Here is a 9257-nt window from a genome sequence, read left to right on the forward strand (position 1 = left end):
TTATGAAGATCCTCACACCCATTTGTCTAATTTTCTGGAGTTGTGTGGAACCTTCAGATACAATGGGGTGAGTGATGATGCAATTAAACTTAGGCTTTTCCCATTTTCTCTGAGGGACAGAGCTAAAATTTGGCTAAACTCGTTGCAACCAAACTCTATTGTCACCTGGCAAGATCTAGCTCAGAAGTTTCTGTCAAAATTCTTCCCTCCGTCCAAAGCTGCTAAATTGAGGGGAGAGATCAATAACTTTTGCCAGAATGATGGAGAGTCATTGTATGAAGCTTGGGAACGGTTTAAGGAACTCTTGAGAAGATGTCCTCATCATGGCATTGAACAGTGGATGCTAGTACAGAATTTTTACAATGGTTTATGTCCTACAACCAGAACTATTATTGATGCTGCAGCGGGTGGTACTTTTATGAGCAAGAGTGCAACTGGTGCTTATGATCTGCTGGAGGACATGGCCACCAATAATCATCAGTGGTTTGAGGAAAGATCATCAAGGGTCAGAAAGGTAGCTGGGGTGCATGAGCTGGATGCAATCACTGCTCTAACAGCACAAGTCGCTTCCTTGACAAAATAGCTACAACAGAGCACTGTATCTGCTAATGCGGTTCAAATGGCAGCTAGGTGTGAAATCTGTGGTGTTCCTCATTTTTTTTATCAGTGTCCTACCAATATTAATAATAACATTCCGATGGATCAAGCTCAGGTTCAAGCGGTGGGAAACTTTCAGAGGCCAGTAAATAATCCATTCGCCAATACTTACAATCCTGGGTGGCGAAATCATCCTAATTTTTCTTGGAGGAATAATCAGGGCCAACAACCTCAGTTTTAGGGTCAATTTCAGAATAATATGCCTCAGCCACCAATGCATCAAGGCTCTTCATCACAACAGCCTAGGCCTCAACAGTCAATGAATCAAGCTCAACCTGAAAGGCCTAATGAACTGCAAGCTGCATTATTGACCCTCACCAATACTCAAACTCAGTTTATGACAGAAACTCGCTCATCCATCAGGAATCTTGAGATGCAAGTTGGTCAATTGGCAAATATGTTACAAAGTAGGCCTCAAGAAAATTTTCCAAGTAATACAGAGGTGAATCCTAAAGAGCAGTGCAATGCAATCTCTTTGAGAAGTGGGAAGAAGTTGGAAGAGCCAGTCAAGAAGTCTATACCTGCACCAAAAGTTGAAGTTGAGAATGAGGGTAAGGTAGAAGAAGAGGTTATTTAAGACCTTGAGAAGAATCAGTCACCAGTGAGTTATGAGCACCACATCAAGATTCCATATCCTCAGCGACTTCAAAAGAAGACACTTAACAAACAATTTTTGAAGTTTCTAGATATTTTTCGAAAACTTCACATTAACATACCTTTTGCCGAGGCACTTGAAAAAATGCCAAGTTATGTGAAGTTTATGAAGGAGATACTGTCCAAGAAGAGGAAGATGGAGGATTATGAGACGGTGGCACTCACTGAAGAGTGCAGCGCCATTCTGCAAAGGAAGCTTCCTCAGAAACTGAGAGATCCTGGGAGTTTCACAATACCCTGCACTATTGGGAATTTTGAGAGCATGAATGCTCTATGCGATTTGGGGGCGAGCATTAATCTAATGCCGCTTTCTGTGTTCAAAAGATTAAATCTTGGGGAAGCAAGACCTACAACAGTGATTCTTCTGTTGGCAGACAGATCAATAGCACATCCTCTGGGTATTATTGAAGATGTTTTGGTAAAAGTGGACAAGTTCATCTTCCCAGCAGACTTTATTGTACTTGATATGGAGGAGGATGCCAACATCCCAATCATTCTTGGAAGGCCATTCTTAGCCACAGGACGAGCTTTAATCGATGTACAAAAGGGGGAGTTAAGGTTGCGAGTCCAAAATGAGGAAATAAGTTTTAATGTTTTTACAGCAACTGAAATTCCTACCTGTTGTAGAGTTGACGCGGTAAATGATTGTCAAGATTCAATTGATAAAAAGAAGAAAAAGACCAAAGAACTATTTCGAACAGTTCGACGTCGTATGAAAAGATTATTGTGTGGCAAGTCTGAAGGATTCGATGACATTGGAGATAGTTTCAATATTCTCAACAGTAGAAGGGAATTCCCCTCGTATGACACGATGGCTCTCAAGGATGCAAGGGGTGGACTTGACCCAAGTTAAAGGTGTAGAGAGTTCAACGTCTGGCTAAATGGCATTAATGACAGCGCTTTTGGGAGGCATCCCATTCTTTTAGTTGTTTTGCTTTAGTTTTGAACAATTTTTAAGTGTTTTTTGGTTTTTATTATTTTGGACAAATTTTTGGATTATTTTTGTAAGTTAAACCGTGAAAAGCGTGAGAATTACTTCACTCCTCCGCCGCAGTACTCGCCATACCAGTGGCCACCACCACCTCCTCCGCCATACTATTGTGGCGTCAGGTAAGTTCTCTTCCTTTGTTCTTTTCTTTATCACATTGGGGACAATGTGCATCTTAAGTTTGGGGGGGGGGGGGAGCTTATTTTTTTTTATTTTTGTTTTGTGCGTTGTTTAGTTTAGCTTTTAGTCTTTTGTGTTATTTTATGTGTTGTTTAGTTTAACTGTTAAGCCATCATTCTTGTCTGTTGTTGCTTTGTCTTTGCTCGTGAAAAGGAAATTGAATTCAACTGTGTGCTTGGTTCAATTGTTTTAGAGTTTAATTTAAAGGTTTTGTGAGAAATTCTTAATATGTTTTGAAAATGCAACATTTTGGATTTTATTATATATGTTTGACTAGGGTTGGTGGTATGACAATTTGAATTTGATAGAACTTGCATTATTTGGCCTTTGAGGCGAAATCCTTGATGACATGTGTTTTGAAAAGTGATTTAGGCAATTTTTTTGGATCGATTATGCTTTTCAAGCCAACCTTGATTTAATTTTCCCTAGATACCCTCTTTGAGCCTAAAAGTCTACCTTTTATTGTTAAACACTTGTTTTGAGCTTAACCGAATACTTTATTATTTTTCAGTTCCTAGATTTGTACCATGAGCTTATAAAATATAAAAGGGGATTGATTTATAATGGGTGTTACTCTTGTGTATTGGTGTTGGCAATAGAAAAATTCAAGAAAAGATTGAGAAAGAAAAAAAAGAAAAAAAAATGGAAATTTGAGAGAAACTACTTTTCTTTTGATGTCCCCATTAAAATGCATAAGTTTGGGGGAAAAGGTAGTATATAAAAAAATAAAAAATAAAAAACTCTCTAGTGTTTAAATTTCTCAATCTTTGGAAATAAAGAGGATCTTTGGGTTGTGTTAAATTGTGTTGTGAATATCAAGATTGGGTGTAAAGTTTATATGCTTATGGTAATGTTGAGCCTAAATGACAATTTCATCTACCCTTGCCTAAGCCTAATGCTATAACCTGTGAAAGTCCTTTTGATTTCAAAACACGTGTTATTGACATTAGTGGAGAAGGTCAAGTAATGCAAGCATATTGAAAAATTGGTTTGTGGAATTGTCTGGAATGAGTTGAGCATATATGATAGAATCCAAATGTTGTAGTCATTTTCGTGATATATTATTGATTTCCCTAATTGAACTTTACAAATTGAACTTTAAGGCAATTGAGCAGAAATTCTGGTTATTAATATTGCAATTGAGATTTCATGAGTTTTGGCAAAGCAGTGTAGATGGTAATGATGGTTTAGCTTGTTCGTTTTATGTTTGTTTCTTTTTGTTAGTTTAACTTGGTCTTTACTCGAGGGCGAGTAAAGGTTAAGTTTGGGGGAGTTTGTTGAGTCTAGTTTTTGTCATGTTTAGGTGATGTTTTAAGTAGTCTTTTATTTCGTTTTTCTTTCATTTAGTGTGGGTTTATGCTTTGTTTGTTTGTCTTTGTGAATATCAGGAAGAATTGAGCACTCGGAGGAAAATGTCAAAGAAAGGGAAGAAATAACCAAGTTTTTCAACATATTTTGAGAAAGAATGGATCTCAACATAATTTGGAAGTGTTGGTGAATTTTTGGGATGAAAACTTGAAAATTTGAGAAATCCCTTAAGAGCCCCGGCATGAGCAAAGTAGAGTCGCGGCTAGGTGGTGAAACAGAACCATTGTTTTGAAGGGGATCCTCGGGCCGCGGCATAACTAGAGAAGGCCGCGGCATAGATGGGCATCAACCCAGAATTCGTCGACACGGGCCACGGCATGGCTGACTAATGCCGCGGCATGGAGAGAACCTTTCGCCCAGGAATTTAGACACGGGCCACGGCATGGTGTATGTAGAGCCGCGGCCCACCTCTCTTAAAATTTGGATCCTAGGTTTTAATATGGCGAAAAAAGAGAAAAGAAAGACGAACGGACTGGGGAGAGATTCTGGCTTGAAGGCTGAAGGCTTGGAGTATTTTTACATGTTTCTCTTCTACTTTCTGATGTTATCTTTAATTTTTGTTGTGATTAGCATTATGATTATGAACTAATTTTCTGTTTAGGATGTTTAATTGAGTCACTTGAATCCCTATTATGAACTAATGCAATTTCAATTCTTTTCTTCTTCAATCTTCTTCAATTCCATATAACATGTTCTTATAGACTGATTATTGATTGGCCATCTTTAGTCATATATATATGTTTTTAAGTCAAAATCTGAGAAGTGAGATTTAAATCTGCTGTGGTTATATTGGACATAATTCTAATTTGGAACGAAAGTATCTGGATTAATTGTGTAACTGTTTATTAAGTTGTCAAGATTAATGCTACCTTTGTGGTTCAATTTACCATAGAAATATAGGAAATTGTCACCTAGGTTGAGTTTATAATTCATAGTATGATTATAGGCTCCTAAATCAACTTGTTAATTGAATTAGGTAAAAAGAAGAAGAACTCATACTTTGCATTAGGGAATAATAGGGAGGATAGTTGATGAGATTAAATATCCTAATTGTTTCTTCAATGGTTAATTATCAAAGATTTTACTATTAGTTGTTATTCCATTTAATTTTCAATTATTGTTTCTGCACTTTATAGTTTCTCTTGCTGTATTTGCAAAAATCAACAAATTTTATTTGATCAAATAGAAAGAGAAATTAATTGACTGCTAATTGATAAATCAGTCCTTGAGGACGATACTTGGTTTTTACCATTTTATTACAAATTACGACTGTGTGCACTTGCATAGCAAAAATATCGCAACAATTACTACTAGGCATGCTTATTATGATTCTGTGATATGTCATTAATTGCTTATAAGTGTGTTTAAGTTTTCTTGCTGAGCCTTGGCTCACGGGTGCTATGTGGTACAGGTAATGGGAAACGGAAGCTGGACCAGCCATGAGTTGGAGAGCTTTGGTGGCGACGTGTACATATGTGGCTGCTCGACCACCACGGCCGGGGTTTCTAAGAAGAACTAGGGTCAAACCCTATTTTTCCACCTAGGTCGGCTATTTGTAACTTTTGAGTTGTAATTACCCTTTTTGGAAATGTAAACAACTTTGTAAATGTTTATTTTGGGATCCCAAGTACGCACTTAACATTTTAATGAAGTGACTATTCCTTTTGACCAAAAAATTTAACCCTAAGTTGTTAATCACGTTTAGTTACACATTTATGGCCAAGAGACTCGTTTAGAGAGTCTAACACTATTTAAAACACACAGTGTAATAGTCTTGGCTATCCAGGGCATTACAACTTGGTATCAGAGCGTGTCAAGGTTAAGGGTTTCTTAACACTGGCTGGGCATGTACACTCACCACTAAAGACAAGCTCGACTCAGAGTTTGGTAGCTATTTATGTGTTTATGTGCTTAATAGCTTAAATAGGATATAAATGTCTTATCTGCCTACCTTATTTGGGAGCATGAGACATTTTGATAGGGCTTGACCCTTGACTGTTGAATGACTAATAAAGAAATGCTTATTAGAATTGATACTGTTTGTGAATGCAATGGAAACACTTATCAGCGTTGTTATATGTACATGTATGCTAAGAAATTTTTATTAGCACTATTAAATGTTAAAGAAATTCTTATTAGCATCACTATTTGTCTATGAATGCCAGAAAATGCTTATTATCATTATTGTTTGCTTATAAATGTCAGGAAGTGCTTATTAGCACCATGTTTGAGTATGAATATGAACCGACATGCGTATTATCATGATTGTTGAGTGTGAATGTTTGTTTGTTCGGTCTTGGACCATAAGGCGGTAAGAGGTATAGTTATTACTACCTAACTGGTCAAATTTATTACTGCAGCAAGGTACAAGCTTGGAAGTATGCTTCTAGGGCAATCAGATCTGCAAGCCGACCAGGGAATATAGGCTGAGAATGACAATCAGGGTCAGACCCCTCTGCCAGCCCCTGAGAACTGGCAGCAAGTGCTTACTGATATGTAAGCCAGGTTACAGAGGCAGGAAGAAGAGATCCGCCTCCTAAGACAACAATAGGTTCCTGCAGGGATCATTCAACCAGAGGTGACACCTGTGTTGGTACCGACAATATTCAGTCGACAAAGGCTTGGAACATATGGGAACCTCTCTATGAAAGGTTCAGGAAGCAACCACCCTCCAGTCTTTGAGGGCAGTGGATGAGCATGGTTACCACTATCCTGTATTTTATGAGGGTGGTTGGTAATGAGAGGGTGGCCTGTGCCACCCATATGTTTCGGGAGGATGCCCGAATCTTGTGAGAAGTGATATCGAAGACCAGGAACGTGAATACCATGGATTGGTAGGAGTTTAGAATGGTGTTCAATGAAAAGTACTATAATGATGTAGTTAGAGCTACAAAGGCAGATGAGTTTAGTAAGTTGCTTCAGGAAAACATGCCAGTGACAAAGTATGCACTGAGATTTGACAGATTGGCCAAGTTTGCTGCAGACTTGGTACCGACTGATGGGACAAGGAAGGAAAGATTCCTTTAGGGGCTACATCCGATGATAGCCCGGGATGATTGTATTACCACCTTGTCTGGGGTGACGAATTATGCACAGGTGGTAGAGAAATCCCATACTGCAGAAGGCGTAGAGAACAAAACCTAGCACGAGAATGTGGCCAGGAGAGAAACTAGGAGGATGGGACCTCTATTCATGGGTTCAGTTAGGGGCGGGGCCCCAGTGATCAGAAAAGGAAGGCTCCAGAATCCTTTTCAGCTCTAGGCCTCGACTAGAGACCACATGGTATACAGATAGGCCCCTGGGCCGAAAATAAGGGCTTGAGGACTTACCCAGAGTGGGCCAGGTGTAGGAGGCGCCATGTGGGAGAGTGTTGGACAAAGGCCTACTTTCAGTGCGAGATAATGGGACACCTAAAGAAAGATTACTCGAGAGTAAAGAAAGAAGAACCAAGGAAGGTGGACAACTCGACTCTATCTCGAGTGTTCGCATTGACACAAGCAGAGGCTAAGGCTAGTCCCTAAGTAGTGACAGGTCAACTTTCCAGTGCTTGAACCACTTATACTGTTTTGATTGATTCTGGTGCTACACACTCTTTTGTTTCTAGTAGGATTATTGATAAATTGTGTAGGCCATGTGATTATTATGTTGTAGGGTTTATAACCTTATTGCCCACTAGGGAGTTAGTAGTTTCCAGATGATAAGCCAGATCACTGCCAGTGACAGTGGATTGCAGAGAGTTATCAGTTGACTTGATAGAGTTGGTTATGACTGATTTCGACATGATTCGTGGTATGGGCTGGTTAGTGAAGTATGGGGCAACCATAGATTGCAAGAGGAAGATGGTAACCTTTGAGTCTGACGGTGAGGATCCATTTATATTTATTGTCACTATGCATGGACCCCGTGTACCTATGATATCAGTGTTGAGGGCTAGAGACCTATTGCGAGATGGTTGCATAGGACTCCTAGACAGTGTGGTAGATACCACTAAGGTCGTGTCAGTGGGACCAGAAGAGACTTGATTGGTCTGTGAGTTTCTGGATGTGATTCTAGAGGATTTACCAGGGTTTCCACCACACAGAGAGATAGAGTTTGTTATTGAACTGGCACCAGAGATGGAGCCAATGTCTAGGGCACCGTACAGATTGGCCCCAGCAAAGTTGAAAGAATTAAAGTTACAGTTACAGGATCTGTTAGACTTGGGTTTTATTAGACCTAGTTTCTCACCATGGGGTGCACCAGTCCTATTTGTAAAGAAGAAGGATGGTTCTCTGAGGATGTGCATTGACTACAGGGAATTGAAAAAGTTAACAATCAAGAATAAGTATCCTATGCCAAGGATAGATGACCTGTTTGATCAGTTGCAAGGTAAGACAATACTCTCAAAGATAGATCTTTTATCTGGTTATCACCAGCTGAGTATCAAGGAGGGAGATATACCGAAGACTGCTTTTCGTACCAGATACGCATTATGAGTTTCTTTTCATGTCATTTGGTTTGACTAATGCCTCGGCAGCTTTTATGGAACTGATGAACAAGGTGTTCAAATATTATCTAGATCGCTTTGTGATCGTCTTCATCAAAGATATTCTGATTTATTCTCAGCTAAAGGCAGAACATGAGAAACATCTCAGGTTTGTTCTGTAGAGGCTGAGGGAACACAAACTGTATGCGAAGTTCAAGAAATGTGAGTTCTGGTTACCGGAGGTGACTTTTCTTGGTCACATTGTCAGTAGAGATGGGATCAAGGTTGACCCAACTAAGATTGAGGCAGTCAGAAATTGGCCAAGTCCAAGGAACGCCTCTAAGATCAGGATTTTCCTTGGATTGGTAGGTTATTACAGGCGTTTTGGGGAAGGGTTCTCAAGGATTGCTACCCCATTGGCGAAACTGACACACAAGAATCAGAAACTTGTGTGGTCAGATAGGTGTGAGGACAACTGTAACACCCCAAGTTGCTAATAAGGTCTTGATTAGCATGCCTGGAGGGCAATAAGTGAATTAACATGATAATATATGAATTTGAATGAATATGTGATTAGAATGCATGTTTAGGTGGTATAAATATGCATGTGGACCCCGTTTGTATGCTAGGGGTAAATTGGTAATTTTAGCCCGCTGAGGGCATAAATGTGATAATTGCGTTATGTGATTTGTACCACGTGAGTGTGGTGATATTATTGTGATGCACGTGCCGAGACAGTCCTAGGAAGCTAGTTAACTTAAAAGTCACAATGGGATTTTATACCCGGCTCGGGAGGAGCCTAGGGGTATTTTGGGAATTTCATAAGTTGAATTGAGAATTAGTGGTTAATGGTTATTGGTGATTGAGTAACCTGAGTAAACATTAGTAACTGCTGAGAGTAACAAGTTTAGATGAAAGAAGTGGTAGAATTGTAAGGAAGTAGGA

General features: G+C 39.3%; 1 non-coding gene across 1 annotated transcript; it reads right to left on the reverse strand.

Moving 5' to 3' along the window:
* Window positions 1–223: 223 nt before the first annotated feature.
* LOC133827791 (small nucleolar RNA R71) lies at window positions 224–330 on the reverse strand. Its single transcript, XR_009890442.1, has one exon. It is a non-coding gene; the product is annotated as a small nucleolar RNA R71 (small nucleolar RNA).
* Between the last annotated feature and the right edge of the window lie 8927 nt (window positions 331–9257).

The sequence above is a fragment of the Humulus lupulus genome, chromosome 3 (genome assembly GCF_963169125.1).
Source record: "Humulus lupulus chromosome 3, drHumLupu1.1, whole genome shotgun sequence".
Taxonomy (NCBI): domain Eukaryota; kingdom Viridiplantae; phylum Streptophyta; class Magnoliopsida; order Rosales; family Cannabaceae; genus Humulus; species Humulus lupulus.